The sequence below is a fragment of the Trifolium pratense genome, linkage group LG7 (assembly GCF_020283565.1).
Source record: "Trifolium pratense cultivar HEN17-A07 linkage group LG7, ARS_RC_1.1, whole genome shotgun sequence".
NCBI classification, from domain to species: domain Eukaryota; kingdom Viridiplantae; phylum Streptophyta; class Magnoliopsida; order Fabales; family Fabaceae; genus Trifolium; species Trifolium pratense.
This window is the reverse complement of record NC_060065.1, coordinates 36,909,504-36,925,130: the sequence shown is the minus strand read 5'-3', so window position 1 is coordinate 36,925,130 and position 15,627 is coordinate 36,909,504.

The window sequence follows — 15,627 nt, the reverse complement described above, 5'->3', positions numbered from 1 at the left end:
AATTTCCAAAACTAACCCAACGCAGCTAGCTAGCAGCAGCAATCCCGGCACATAAAAAAGACAAATGCTAACGAGTATATCAGATATGCTACTTAAGGGTATAAATTTTAGTTAAGAGTATAAATTTAGAATTTTTGTTTGAAAATTGTATAATCAAATTGTTTAAAAGTCAACATTGCAATACATATCTTTTATTTTATTTTTCTTTTAGTTGTTCAAGTACACTGGTTAGCAAGACCGAAAAAAACGGCAAAAGTTAATATGCATAAGCCTTTTCTTATGTATGGTGCATAAGTCATTCACAGCCATCAGATGATTTTACACATGTAATAATCATAACTGAAGAACTTTCTATTTTTGCTTGCTCAATTTCGGCCATATTTTACATGCGATTCGATCACCGATTTCGAAAACTAATACCGGAAACATTCATAAAATCGAACGACGATCAAAACGGTATAAAGAACGTCGAGTTTCGTTGATTATTGAGGGAGAACGAACCGGGTCAACGAACTGGGTCGTCGTGACCCGTTTCTGCAGAAAATGAGTGAGGAAGATGATGAACAGTGACGCGCGTCCACGCCCACTCTCACTGGCGGCGCGTGCGGTGCCAAGGAGACTCCAATTTTTTTTTAATTTTTTCATAAAAATAGTAAATAATTTTCTGAGAATTTTGGGACCAGTTTGGTATTTTTCTGAGACCTGGAACTATTTTTAGTTAATTAAATGAGGTAAATATGCTTTTATAAATATAAGATATTAATAAAATTTTCCCAAAATTTTATTTAGGGTATTTTGAATTATTTGGAACGGTTGGGGATACCTCACTCTCTTCGGTTTTATATCGTCTTAAAAATTTAAATTTATTTCACAATTTTTATTAAGGGTTAAATATGTTTTTGGAGAACAACTCTTTGAAACCATTCCACAGCAAAAATGGTTTCATACCGTTATACACTGAAACCATTAGTCTAGTTAAATGGTTTCATGGCGTTATACACCGAAATCATTATTATAGTTAAATGGTTTTATATGAGCATTAGTGTCAAGATGTTATACACTGAAACAATTAGTCTTGTTAATTGGTTTCAAGATGTTATACACTGAAACCATTTGTCTAGTTAAATGGTTTGATACTGTTATACACTGAAACCATTATTATAGTTAAATGGTTTTATATGAGCATTAGTGTCATGATGTTATACATTGAAACCATTAGTCCTTTTAATTGGTTTCAAGATGTTATACACTGAAACCATTTGTCTAGTTAAATGGTTTCATACTGTTATACACTGAAACCATTATTCTAGTTAAATGGTTTCATAGCGTTATACACTGAAACCATTAGTCTTGTTATTTGGTTTCAAGATGTTATACACTGAAACCATTAGTCTAGTTAAATGGTTTCATAGCGTTATACACTGAAACCATTATTTTAGTTAAATGGTTTCATATGGGCATTAGTGCCAAAATGTTATGCACCGAAACCATTGTTATTAAGTAAATCATCACATAACCATTTTACAAAACCATGCTACATAAAGCAAAAAATCATATAAAACAATTAGGGTTAGTTTAGTTGAAATTTTTTTGGATAGTATGCATGAGATATTGGATTCGATCATTTTTTTATTGTAAAGAAAAATCGATATATATATATATAATTAATGTATGAAATTTTATTTATATTGTGATTATGATTGATAAAACTTAAAATTAAATTGTATGTTTGACAAGTATGCTTTATATATACATGAACCATTCGTTATTATGTTGGGCTTCGAGGGGGTGTATGACGAAAATTAATTAAAAATGGATTTTTATAATATATACTTCAAAGGAACAAAAATTATTATTTAATTGGAAACGGGGGGCGTGCTGGAAATTTGGGGGAGGGGTGCGCTAGAAGTTTGGAGGAGGGAAAAAAATTGGGGGCGCGCTAGAAATCTAGGGGAGGAAAAAAAAATTGGGGGGCTCACAAGAAATCTAGGAGAAAAGGGAAAAAAAAAAACTAGGGGGTGCGCTAAGCAAAAGGGGGGGTGCAAGTAATTGGGTAGTATATGGGGGGCGCGCGAGTAATGGATTGCCTAATTTTGGGCTTGGGCTGACCTTTGGTTGACTTTTGATGTAGGAAGCAAATATGGTGGGTGTAGGAAGCAAGTTTATACATGGTGCATAAGTTTAGGCTTATGCACCATAACCACACCCAAACTATCTTTAAATTGAGTAATGCTTATCTAAAGTGAATACACGCTTTAAGTATATATATATATATATATATATATATATATATATATATATATATATATATATATATATATATATATATATATATATGGGGAGAGTTCAAATTATACCGGTGTAACATTTGAGTAATGTTATACCGCTCAATAACGCTTTAACGAATACAAATTTTACAAAATTCACCGTTGGATTGAAAGCTTATATTGTATAGATCATCCGTGTTAAATTTTATAAAAATCTAAAATCGTTTGATATGTTTTTGTGATAGATCAAAATTAACGGTATTCAATAAAAACGCATAAACCATTAATCTTCATCGATCTCAATAACATATCAAACGATTTTAGATTTTTGTAAAGTTTAACATAGATGATCTATACAATATAATCTTTCAATCCAACGATAGATTTTGTAAAACTTGTCTTCGTTAAAGCGTTATTGAGTGGTGTAATATTACTCAAATGTTACACTAGTGTAATTTGATATCTTCCCTATATATATATATATTGGCTATTAACTAATATATTTAAATTTAAATATTATAAATTTGTTAAAATAATATCTTTAAATTTTTTACTTCACTCATTTTAGAGTAGATAAATACGAGAAAAAATGTCCCGTTATTTCTAGGAGACACATACCTAATAATCTTACGACATTGTGTCTTTCTTCATTTGTATTTGTACATGGAAGGTCTTGATTTGATTAAGCGTGACTCAGAAATTTGTAGTAAGCTAAAATTGCATGCTAGTGGACATCTTATATTTATTTGGTGTCAGTGTCTAGATTCAACTAAAGAGAATTATATAATTTTTTATTTTAATAAAATAATATATTAATTTGACATTTATACAAGCATATTTGTTTATGTTGGTGAATTTACGTCGCTTTCCTTTGTAAATAGAAGTGGAAAAAGATTGTACTAAAAAAAAAAGTGGAAAAAGAATAAGTTGTTAAATTTAGTGATAAAAATAAAAGCAGTTTATGTGATTAGTGTTGGTATATTCGAATATGCTGAGAACGTGAGAAGTGAGATCATATAGATGAATGAGACCGGTCAGTCACGTAAGAAATATTTGAGGACAAATATATAAAAAAGTGATTCCTATGAATTTGTTTATAATTTTCATAGCATGTACGTGATTGATTGAAGCTGGAGAAGGTCGCAACGGCAAGTATTCATTCTCCTTTGCCATAACAAATTTTTGGCTAGAAGCACAAGCTAAACTTATATGGTTAAAGAAGAATTAATGTAAATATACATTCGAGTGGGATAGGTAAATCAACTAATTGAGTTAAACGTTAAAGAAGTTGAAAATTCAGAGTTCAATTTCCGGCAAGATGTAAAAAAAACTAATACAACATAAATTATATCTTCTATAAATAGAGAAACTATCATTTTAGACTTTAAAAGTGTAATTTATTGTCACATTAATCATTAAAATGTGTCAAAGTTGTAAATATAGTCGCTTATAATTGTTGATTATCTAAAGTTTTTTTTTTGTCAACTAGCTTAATGGCTAGAATTTCACCTTTTAATGTGAATAAGTAAAGTACCGAGGTTCGAACTTCAGTTCTTACATATTTACATATAACAATCAATGTTCCTACCAACTGAATTATGCTTTTGGGGACAATTATCTAAAGACTTCTGACATCAGATCTAAAATTTTGAGCATATAATATGCATTTTGTCAAATTTCATGTAAGCGCAGCATAGCGCAACAATGGTGGTGCAGGAAATGGGCGCAAGATGAGAGTAGTGCATTGTCACTACTTAGGCTCAACTTAAGTGCAACAATGTAGCTTCCTTGCACACTAAGCAATCTAACACAATTAATGGAATAGAATGAAAGAGATAGAAGATGGAGTATTCTCTTCCCCTCTCTAGGCCCTTCTTGTGCCTTGAGTTGTGGTAAATAAATTTTTTGCTTTTCAAAAAAAAAAAAAAAGAAGATGGAGTATTGGTGTAATCACTCTTTCATTAGTTATACAACAAACAGTTACACAACATCATTGAAGTTTTCACTAAATATTAGTTTGGACATTTAAATATTAGTTTGACATGTTATTTTCATAAAATCATATAGTAATACACGTTTGATGATTACAAGCAATCTGCATTCTGTTACTAGTTACATCTGCTTTTAAATAATTTATTTTATGATCTTAACTTCCAATCGAGAATTTTAATGATTAGACAATAGTTTCTTTGACCCATGTTATACAACGTAAATTGATATGGACATCTCATCAAATAATCCTATAAGTTAGACATTTTTTTGGGGGTTGATTTAACTAACTGAATAACAGAGTTGACATCAACGGTTGTGGTCCTGCAGCTTATTTCATTTGACTGAAATTAAAAGGATATTGAAATGAAATTGATAGTAAGAGAAAGAGTTTTCTACATACCAACAAGAGTTGTTTTTTATTTTATTTGAAACTATAGTAATTTTTGGTCAGTTTTTACTTATTTCGCGGTCGAACTCTAGATTATTTAATCTCTTCGTGAAACAAGGAGTTAATATTAAAAAAATTGAACATTTGACCTCCTTATCATGTTACTCTCTAACTCATCCTTATTTCTTCTATGTGACATATTATAAACACATGAGAAAATATTGTTGTGTTGAGATTGATTATGAAGGGTCATCTAAACACGCCATTAATGACAATGTCACGCTACCAAAAAAAATAAAATTGAACGGTAGTATGGAGGTAACTTATGAATAAAAAGAGTTTTGTGTTTTGAAAATTTGTCTCGTTTAAGATACTTAGGTGTTCGTCAACAAAAAGATATTAGGTTGGTTTCGGAAAGAAGAATTTGAATAATATGCATAAAGTTCTTGATTTAAACCTCATCGACTACAATATAACCAAAAACAATAATTTGCCTCTTTCATTTTTACTTGTTATGAGCCTATAATATTTATTTTGGCGGATAATCTCAACTTTTGAAGTTTTGTCTATTCTTTTTGATGACAAATCGTCACACTCTCTAATCCATGCCTATTTTAGCAACATTAGATGCATTTTAGTAGGTTTTTAGCAATAAATATAAGAGAAATCTAACCATTAGCTTGGTTACTTGTTTTGCAAGAAAACAGGAAAAACTGCAGGATTTGAAGGATTTTCACTACGCTGGGGGCGTAGCCCATCACGCGCCGCGTGATGGAGCTCACAGAGAGCCAAGATTGTGACTCTGATCACGCGCCGCGTGAGGCCTTACCACGCGCCGCGTGAAGCCTTGATGAAGATGAAGATTGCTCTCTGACTTGATCACGCGCCGCGTGATTCTGTTACTACGCGCGGCGTAGTTGATGGATTTGCAACCACGCGCGGCGTGGTAGATCTGACGCGCGGCGTGGTTGCCTTCTGTATATATATTTTCTGCATAATTCTGTTTTCGGGTTGGAAAATTCTGCATCTTTTCACTACATTCTGGTCTTGGAACTTGAAGATCGTGATTCACACTCCAGCGGAGAGCTCCAAGCGCATCAGATCATGGATTCACAAGCCGTGGCGATGAAGCGAGGAAGCGTACGAAGAACGATGAGGAGCTAAACTCCCTCGGAGGTAGAATCTAGGTAGTTTAGGATGTAGTTCATCTGAATGTAACCTGCAATTGTGTAAGATCATACTCTCTTTATAGTATTCATTCAATTCAAGTCTGTTTCTAATGCTTTACAATCCTTCATTAGTGTTGTAATGATTTTGAGTTAAGTCACGTGCGAGAGTATTGATTTAATGTCTGAACTGATTTGTATTGAGCGCTCGAGTGTCTCCGGTCGAGAGATTGAGGCATAGAGCGTAGCGAACGATTGACGCGCGTTAATATCATTCGTTGTAGGTAGCTTCCGCCCGAGAGATCGGGGGAGTATCGACAACGAATAGAGTGGATTTTGACAAGAGATTGCGATTCACTATTTTGTCGATCTAGTTGTGAATACTTGAGTAGTTCTTATACATTGTAGGTTGCATGCGGTTAGCTATAGACTAGGCGATTCCGATGATTCTACCTCGCTTTTTCATATTATCAAAGCACATTTTCTAGCAATTCATTACTCAACATACCCCCAATTTATGTGTATTTTCTGTATAATGTCTATGAACACCGTTCGATTAGTTTGATCACACAATCCCTGTGGATCGATATTTTTATTACTACGTGATTTTCGTGCACTTGCGAAATTTATCATCAAGTTTTTGGCGCCGTTGCCGGGGATTGTGATTGATTCGACAAGGCGATAGTGTTCATATTTTCTGTGTTTTCCTTATTTTTCTGTTTTATATTTTTCTCCCGGAGCGTTCTACTTGTGTGTTTCCTTGTGCATGCGGAGAACAGGTCCAATTGAGCTTTATTTCGAGTCTGAAATTGAGAAAGCAGCACGAGCAAATCGTAAAGCGGAAGGAAGGCATGTTTGAATCATACAATCAAGAGGCACTCTTAACTAGTTGCAAGTTCAATAATGTGTTTCTACAAATCATTACCAAACAACTAGAAGCTCAATGTATGGTGCAAGCAACCTTTCAAAATAATCCTCATGTCAACACCTTCAATCTTGGAGTGAAGAATCACATGAATTGTTCTTATGGAGCTAATCCGAATCAAGCATTTCCTCAAGATCAACATTTTGAAGATCACCTTGAATCTTTTGAAGATACTCTTATCTTGGCCATGAAGATGACTCAAAGCAATTTTGAGGTGATGAAGGCAAACCAAGAGGTGTCAAGCGAACGTCATGAAGCCTCCATCAAACATCTCGAAAACCAAATGGGTCAACTAGTAAGGCAAGTCTCTTCTCTACAAACTCAAAGTGGTTTTTGTGGAAACACCAAGGATCCTCGTAATGAAAGTTGTGATTCCATTAATTTGAGAAGTAGAGAAGTTTCATCACAAAAAGTAGTGGAGAATCCTAAGAATGATGAGAGTAAAAATGGTGTAGTTGAAAAGATGAAGGATGGTGTAGTTGAAAATAGAAGAGAAAATAAGAAAGAAGAAAAAAATAAGGAAGAAAAAGCTTATGAGGGTGAAGTTGAAAAGAGAGTGGAGAATGAGTCTAGTGCCAAGAAAGGCAAGAAACCTCTTGTGAAGGATCCCAAGTTTCAAGTTCCTTCACCATATGCTAGAATGCCTTATCCTAGGATGAAGAGGGTCAAGAACCAAGACCTTGAAGTTTGTGGAGGGGTATCCGAATGTTTCAAAGTGGAAGTGCTAGAGGAAGTGGTCAAAGATGAGAAAGAAGAAGAGTGGGATCATGAGATTGAAATATTTCTTCAAAACTTGGATAACCCCCTAGAAGAGGAGAAAGAGCCAAAGGCAATAAAAAAGCCACCAGAATTGAAAGAACTTCCTCCTAAATGGAAGTATGTGTTTTTGGGTGGCGACTCAAGGAAACCCGTGATCATAAGTGATTTGCTCACTCCACTAGAAGAGAATGACTTGTTAAAAGAAGCGGAGAAAGTGAATGACGACCTAGGATGGGTCTTGGATGGTGTGGTTCCTATCTATTGTTTGCACAAGGTGGCCAAAGAAGAAGAGCCTGATCCGGTTGTTAATCCTCAAAAGTCTTCCACTTCAACATGGAAAGCTTCGGTGAAGAAAAGTTCTAAGAAATCTCTATCACGGTCTAGTAAGAAGGAAAGAACTAATTTGAAGACCAAAGGGGAAGATCTCAAGAGTGATTCGGGAAGTGTGAAATCATTACTATTTGATATTAATATTGCTCCTTTGAATGAAGAAAACAAGAGGAGCCGGGTTGAATCAAAGTTGAAGTATCCTCCCTAACTTGTGATGATGAAGCGTCAAGCTAATGACGAGAAAGAAGCGCTGCATGGGAGGCAACCCATGAGTTTACGGTCCTTTCTTCCCTTTCACTCTTATGCTACTTTATGAATAATAATTTGATGTTGCTTGGATTTGGCTGGATTGTACTATTATAACTTTGAATTTGAACTTTGTCTTGTTTGATTGTGGAATGATTTTTACCTTTAGAGTTTGTTTCAATATCTTGGCATGTTCTTTCTAGTCACTTGAGTATCAATTACTTGATTTTCTCCGTGTGTGATATGTGAAACTTGCAGTGCAATAGCTTGTTGCACTCATGTGATCAAGAGGCAAAGGAAGGGAACGCACACTTTTTGACCGGTTCTTTGATTCGACCCAACCGTGAGGTATTGAGCCAAACACTCATTTTTCTTCTATGTGTGATATCCACTCTTGTATTGTCTCTCGATTTTGCTTGTCGTCTTTTTATTTGATTGGTACTTTTGTAGCACACACGAGGCATGTTTCTTGGTACCTTTGAGCCTTTCTATCCACCCTTACTTATAATTATCCTTTGCTTAACCAATTTGAGCTGAAAAAGAAAATGTTATTTTTGCAAAACCTTGAGAAATTTTTGTTGAAAAAAGGAATGACTTTCTTGGAGGTTAGGCACCTAATTAGTGGTTGATGCGCATTGCTCACTACTAAGTTTGGGGTTGCTCTTTGGAATTAGCAACAAATAAAGTTTGGGGTGAGGGTACTAGAGAACGTACAAAAAGTTTTGATTTGAAAAATTGAGAAAAATTTCAAATTTTGCAAGGCAAAGAAAAAAAAACAAAAGTGAAAAAAGAGATGAATGAACGTGAAAAATAAAAAAAAAATATAGAAAAGAAGTGATAGCCTTGAGTTCTAAGAATAGCAAAACTTTGTTTGATGATTGAAAAAGTTCTCTAGTCCACTATAGTTCAAAGGAAAAAGGGGTTTGGTTTATGAAATTTTTGACCATAGGGGGATCTAACTCCAAGTTTTTCTACTACTTATCCCAAAATGTCACCATCCACCCTAAGCCAAGCCACGTTATAACCCTAAAAGACCTCTAATGTGTGTGCACAAAGTGAACCGAATGAATTCTTAGACTACTTGCAAAATTATTGTTGACTTGCATTGATGTGTTGATTTGAGCGAAGTACCAAAAACTGAAGAGTGCATGTGAGTAGTGTGATGAAATCATAGAGCTTTGGTCGAAAAGTGTGAACTACTTGAAAATGCCTTGCGGGAACGGTTGTGCAATTGAGCATTGTTTGCAGGTGGATCATTGATCATCAGGTGAGTCTCACGTATGTATGATTCGAGTGAATTTAAGGAAAATGCCAAGGTCTTGACACGAAAGCTTGAGGTAAAAGTTGTTTCCTTGAGGACAAGGAAAGGTTTAAGTTTGGGGTTGTGATGACAAATCGTCACACTCTCTAATCCATGCCTATTTTAGCAACATTAGATGCATTTTAGTAGGTTTTTAGCAATAAATATAAGAGAAATCTAACCATTAGCTTGGTTACTTGTTTTGCAAGAAAACAGGAAAAACTGCAGGATTTGAAGGATTTTCACTACGCTGGGGGCGTAGCCCATCACGCGCCGCGTGATGGAGCTCACAGAGAGCCAAGATTGTGACTCTGATCACGCGCCGCGTGAGGCCTTACCACGCGCCGCGTGAAGCCTTGATGAAGATGAAGATTGCTCTCTGACTTGATCACGCGCCGCGTGATTCTGTTACTACGCGCGGCGTAGTTGATGGATTTGCAACCACGCGCGGCGTGGTAGATCTGACGCGCGGCGTGGTTGCCTTCTGTATATATATTTTCTGCATAATTCTGTTTTCGGGTTGGAAAATTCTGCATCTTTTCACTACATTCTGGTCTTGGAACTTGAAGATCGTGATTCACACTCCAGCGGAGAGCTCCAAGCGCATCAGATCATGGATTCACAAGCCGTGGCGATGAAGCGAGGAAGCGTACGAAGAACGATGAGGAGCTAAACTCCCTCGGAGGTAGAATCTAGGTAGTTTAGGATGTAGTTCATCTGAATGTAACCTGCAATTGTGTAAGATCATACTCTCTTTATAGTATTCATTCAATTCAAGTCTGTTTCTAATGCTTTACAATCCTTCATTAGTGTTGTAATGATTTTGAGTTAAGTCACGTGCGAGAGTATTGATTTAATGTCTGAACTGATTTGTATTGAGCGCTCGAGTGTCTCCGGTCGAGAGATTGAGGCATAGAGCGTAGCGAACGATTGACGCGCGTTAATATCATTCGTTGTAGGTAGCTTCCGCCCGAGAGATCGGGGGAGTATCGACAACGAATAGAGTGGATTTTGACAAGAGATTGCGATTCACTATTTTGTCGATCTAGTTGTGAATACTTGAGTAGTTCTTATACATTGTAGGTTGCATGCGGTTAGCTATAGACTAGGCGATTCCGATGATTCTACCTCGCTTTTTCATATTATCAAAGCACATTTTCTAGCAATTCATTACTCAACATACCCCCAATTTATGTGTATTTTCTGTATAATGTCTATGAACACCGTTCGATTAGTTTGATCACACAATCCCTGTGGATCGATATTTTTATTACTACGTGATTTTCGTGCACTTGCGAAATTTATCATCACTTTTCGTTGTGGACAAATGGAAATGGAATGGGTATATATTTTTTTGATAGATAAGCGAAATGATCGGTCATTAGAAATTTACACACAAAGTGGAGGAATTAGAGTTCGAACTCTGATCATAACGTTTAACCTAAAAAAATATGATGTGGGTTACCTTTTGCACCCCATTTTCTTATTATTTTTTTCTCATCCAAAATTTATTTTTCTAAAAATTTATTTTCAAATAACTTCAAGTACAAAAAAAATACTTCAAGTATTTAATTTCCAACAAATCAAAATACATACATTTTCAAAAGAAGGTAGGTTTTAAAAGTCATTAAAATTTATTTAATCTTCTTTTTTTCTTACTGGAAAAATGTATTTAATCTTCTTGAACTTATTTTAACCCTCTGTTTCAACCGTCACTATTTTATTGAGTAAATTCATCGGTACCACGCTTCAACGCGAAAAACCCACCAAAAAATATACAAATAGATGCTTATAAAAACAATCAGAAAAAGGTTAAAAGGAGAGAAGAAGCTAACCTCTTAAGATCTTGATCGAAGCCAAAATAAAAAGAAAAAAAAAAACAGAGAAAAATCATAAAAACTCAAATTTACTTTAAAATAATTTTTTAAAACTTTTTTTTTGGGACTGAAATAGAAAAAGGAGCAGCTCATTGAACTCAATCCAATATATTTTTCTCTCTTTAATGTTACCGGCAAAAAAGAAACTTAGATTTTAGGGTTAAAATTAGATTTTCAATTCCATTTGTGACTTTTCCTTTCCCACCATTCCTTCCCGCCGCCAGAGTAACCAAGCCACCATCGTCCTAGTCACGCACGACGGTGGCACAATTCTATTTGACTCGTTTGTTGTCTCTATTTCGTTCTTCTTCCGATCCAGGCACGCACGTTTAGAAGATGTTTCAAAAGTTTGATGTTGAAGAATGACTTGGTTTAAGATTATATATGATTTTTGAAGACTTAGCACGTTTAGAAGATGTTTCAAAAGTTTGATGTTGAGTGTTGCCGCAAAAATTAGGAATCGGTTGAAACCAAATTGATAGATACTAGTGTTGGAGATGAGTTTATTATAGTTTTCTCTAAATTACAAGAAAAATTTCCCATACACTCCAAAATTTCCATACCCCTACATGCATTTTGAATAGACTACCCAATTTATCCTTATATACAACTAAAACCATCGATTTTTTCAATACTTTTGCTCACAAATTTTGTTAAGTTTTTTAGAAAACTTTTCAAAAGAATTCCTGTTTATGTTTTGAGCAAAATTACGTTACATTTAGAAAACTTTTCAAAAGAATTCCAATTTCAAAAGCTGTATGGTGAAATCGAAAGATTTTGTGTCAAATTACGTTACATTGAGACACACAGTTGACGGCGATGTTGTCGCTAAAAACTAGGAAACACACATTTGGAAAGGACATAGAACGAGGAGAAGAAAATCATTGTAGAAACAACAACGTTGTTACAGCTTCTTAGATTGGGAATGAAACCAACAACAATGGTAATGATTGTTCTAAAATGGAGAATGTTAAGGTTGATAAGATGTGTTTGGAGAGAATAATTTGGGAATGAAATCAAATTCAGCTTCATCTTCTAAATCTTCTCCATCCGGAAGAAGTTCTAAAAGATGAATTTTCTTGAAGGATTTTCTAAGAAGCAAAAGTGAAGGAAGGAGTAACAAGATGTTTTGGTCAACTATTTCGTTGTGGGGTGGGGATGGGGAGGCTCGCAAGGTTCATTGGATTCATTGGGATAAATATGGATGGAAATTTGACCCATATCCAGTGAGAACCCGTAAAAAATACCCATATCGGGTAGGGTAAAAACCCGCATTTTTGGTACAGACACGGGTATGCAAAAATGAACGGGTATGGGTGCGGGTACCTTAGTATCCACCCCGCCCCATACCCACATAATATATATTTATTTTATATATATTATCATATAATTACATGTATATCAATTTTAAAAAATACAACACTATTAAACTATTAGACATTAATAAAAAGGTTTATTTATAACATAATACAAACATTCTGTAAAAAAAAAATAATACAAACACAATGTGAATATATCAACAAAGAAATGAACTTTAACACGATGTTAGTAAAATTTTTGTTTATAATTTCATGAGTCAACATTAAAATCTTTAAAAAAAAATTAATTATATTAAAATGATATGATATTTTATAATTGATCAGTTACGGGTATGGGTACCTAGGTACCCATAGGGTATAGGGTGGGTACAAAGGTTTTTACCCACGCGGGTATGAGGATGGGTACGAGTATTTTTTCAAACTGCGGGTATGGGGATAAGTACCATAGCACCCTACCCATACCCTATCCATTGTCATCCCTAGGGATAAAGTGTGTCTAGAGAGAAGTCGGGGGTGGGGGGGGGGGGGGGGGGTCTTGGGGTTAGGAGGATGAAAGAGTTTAATGTTGCTTTGTTAGGTAAATGGTGTTGGAGGTTGAAGACAGAGAGGGACGAGTTTTGGTGCCAAATTTTAGTTCATAAATATGGAGAGAGTAGATGTGTAATTGGTGCAGGTGGGCGGAAGGCTTCAGGGTGGTGGAAAGACATTAATAGTATTAAAAATGGAACATTCAATGGAATTGCTCATTGGTTCGACAAATTCATCTTTAAACAGGTAGGTAATGGGGAAGACTCTTTATTTTGGGATGACCCTTGGTTGGAAGAAGGGGTGTCGTTGCGGGATCAGTTTCCTTAGCAGGTCTCTTTACGGATCAGGGAGTGTCAGTGGGTGAGACGTTTAGGAGGGGATGGGATGTGGGTGGCGGGGGGTGGAGTTGAAGGCGTCCTCTGTTTGTGTTTGTGTGGGAAGAGGAATTGTTAGCAGGGTGTTCTGGTTTGTTTCATAATGTTGTTTTGCAGCCTAATGTACTCGACAGGTGGCATTGGAGGTTTTTGCACTCAGATGTTTTTACGGTTAAGGGTTCTTATCAATCTTTGACGCGTGTTGAGGAGGAAGCGGAACTAGTGTTGAATTCTACTTAGTTGGTTTGGAATCAAGTGGTACTTGTTAAGGTATCAGTGTTTGCTTGGCGCTTCATGGAGAATCGGATTACTCGTGATAATCTCTTTAAAAGGGGTATTTTGAATATTGATGCTCAACATTATGTTCTTGGTTGTGGGTCCGATGAAACTCTATCGCATCTTTTCTTTGGTTGTGATTTGTCCCATAAGGTGTGGTGTGGCGTTCTTCAATGGTTAGGATTCAAAGTGCTCTTCATAATAATCAAGTTTGTTCATGCTCATCATTTTACCGGCTTACAAGTTCGTTTCTTGAAGTATAAGAAGTGCTTTCAAGTTATCTGGTTGGCGACAATTTGGGCGATATGGAAGGCTCGAAATGATTGCTATTTTAATGGTAAAACATTCGATGCGGATTCAACGATTTTTAATATTAAATTACATGTTTAGTGGTGGTTCAAGGTGAAGTTCAAAGATTTCATTTGTTCGTTTAGCTTTTGGATTTTTAACCCTTTACTTTGTTTGGGTTTGTCCAATATGTAACTTTTCTTTTCATTTTTTTAGCTTTTTACTTTTTATTTGTATCTTGACAATTTCTTAGCATCTAGTTTGTGCATACCTTATGCTAATTTAGATCGCTGTTTTTTAATACATGGTTCTTTGGTTGATTAAAAAAAATCTTCTACTCCAAATGACAAAATAAATTTTGTAACAGTAAGAGAAATTGGCCACTTCATCTTCTTCTCATAGTTGGACTAAGAAAACTGAAAAAGTAGCCATTGCAGTTATTGCAGGGGCGTCTCCGAGTTTTAGGAGGCTCTGTGCAAAATATAAAAGTGAGCCCTTAATAAAAAAAATTAAAAAAATTATCGATTTAAATTGCATATAATATAAAAAAAACATTCTTGTAAACATATAAATTATCAATATTAAATCTTACATTAAATTAAATGGAACAAGAAATACAAAATAATTATCTTTGAATATAACGTCAAAAAGGAACATCATAATCTAAGATTAAATTTTATGCAAAGATTAAAATGGACTAGAACTATATTTACGAGTATAGATAACTAATATATTGATACTCATGATATTTATGAAAATTAACAATATATAACTATTTTTTTAAGGCCTAAAAATTAATCTATTAATATACATCTGATATTTTATAGGTATAAATAATATATAAGTAATATTATAGGACCTCAAAATTTTGAGTTAAGGCCCTCAAAATTTTAAGGACCTATGCCGTCGCACACCTCGCACATGCATGCGAGCCTCCTCTGAGTTATTGGATTGTGTTTTGTTTCACTTTGATAAAAAAAATAATAATAAATAATAACAAATCGGAAAATTTAGGTGGTGTACGTGGGGTGAACTCAGGTGCAAAGACACAATAATCATGTCAACATCAATCTGCTCTATAATATCTAACCAAAAAAAATTAAGCTATATCATATTTTTTCATACAAATTGTTATTTTTTTTGTTTATTTTGGGCCCAATTTTGAAAATAATACCATATCAAACCGTCTCTATAAATATAGCAACACAACCCTCAAATTAAAAATGGTCTTAAATTTGTTTACCATTGGTTCTTTTGTTTTTGTTTTTCTTTATCTTTTATCCTTTAGTTATTTTCTCTTTCTATAATTAATAAACCTTCATAGATGAAAATATATATATTTTTATTACTTGAATAAATACACGCCAATTGACCACAAAAATAAAATACATGTTAAAATCTCACATAATAAAACTCTATTTTATTTTTTATTTTATATGATTTATATAGTAGTTAATATATAGTGTTTTATGATTCTCAACTATAAATGACGTGGCTTGATGGCAAGTTGAAAAATCAACAACAACCAATTGTATTGCCAATACATGATTCACCAGTCCTTATAAATACATGGAATACATATCTTTCCATGC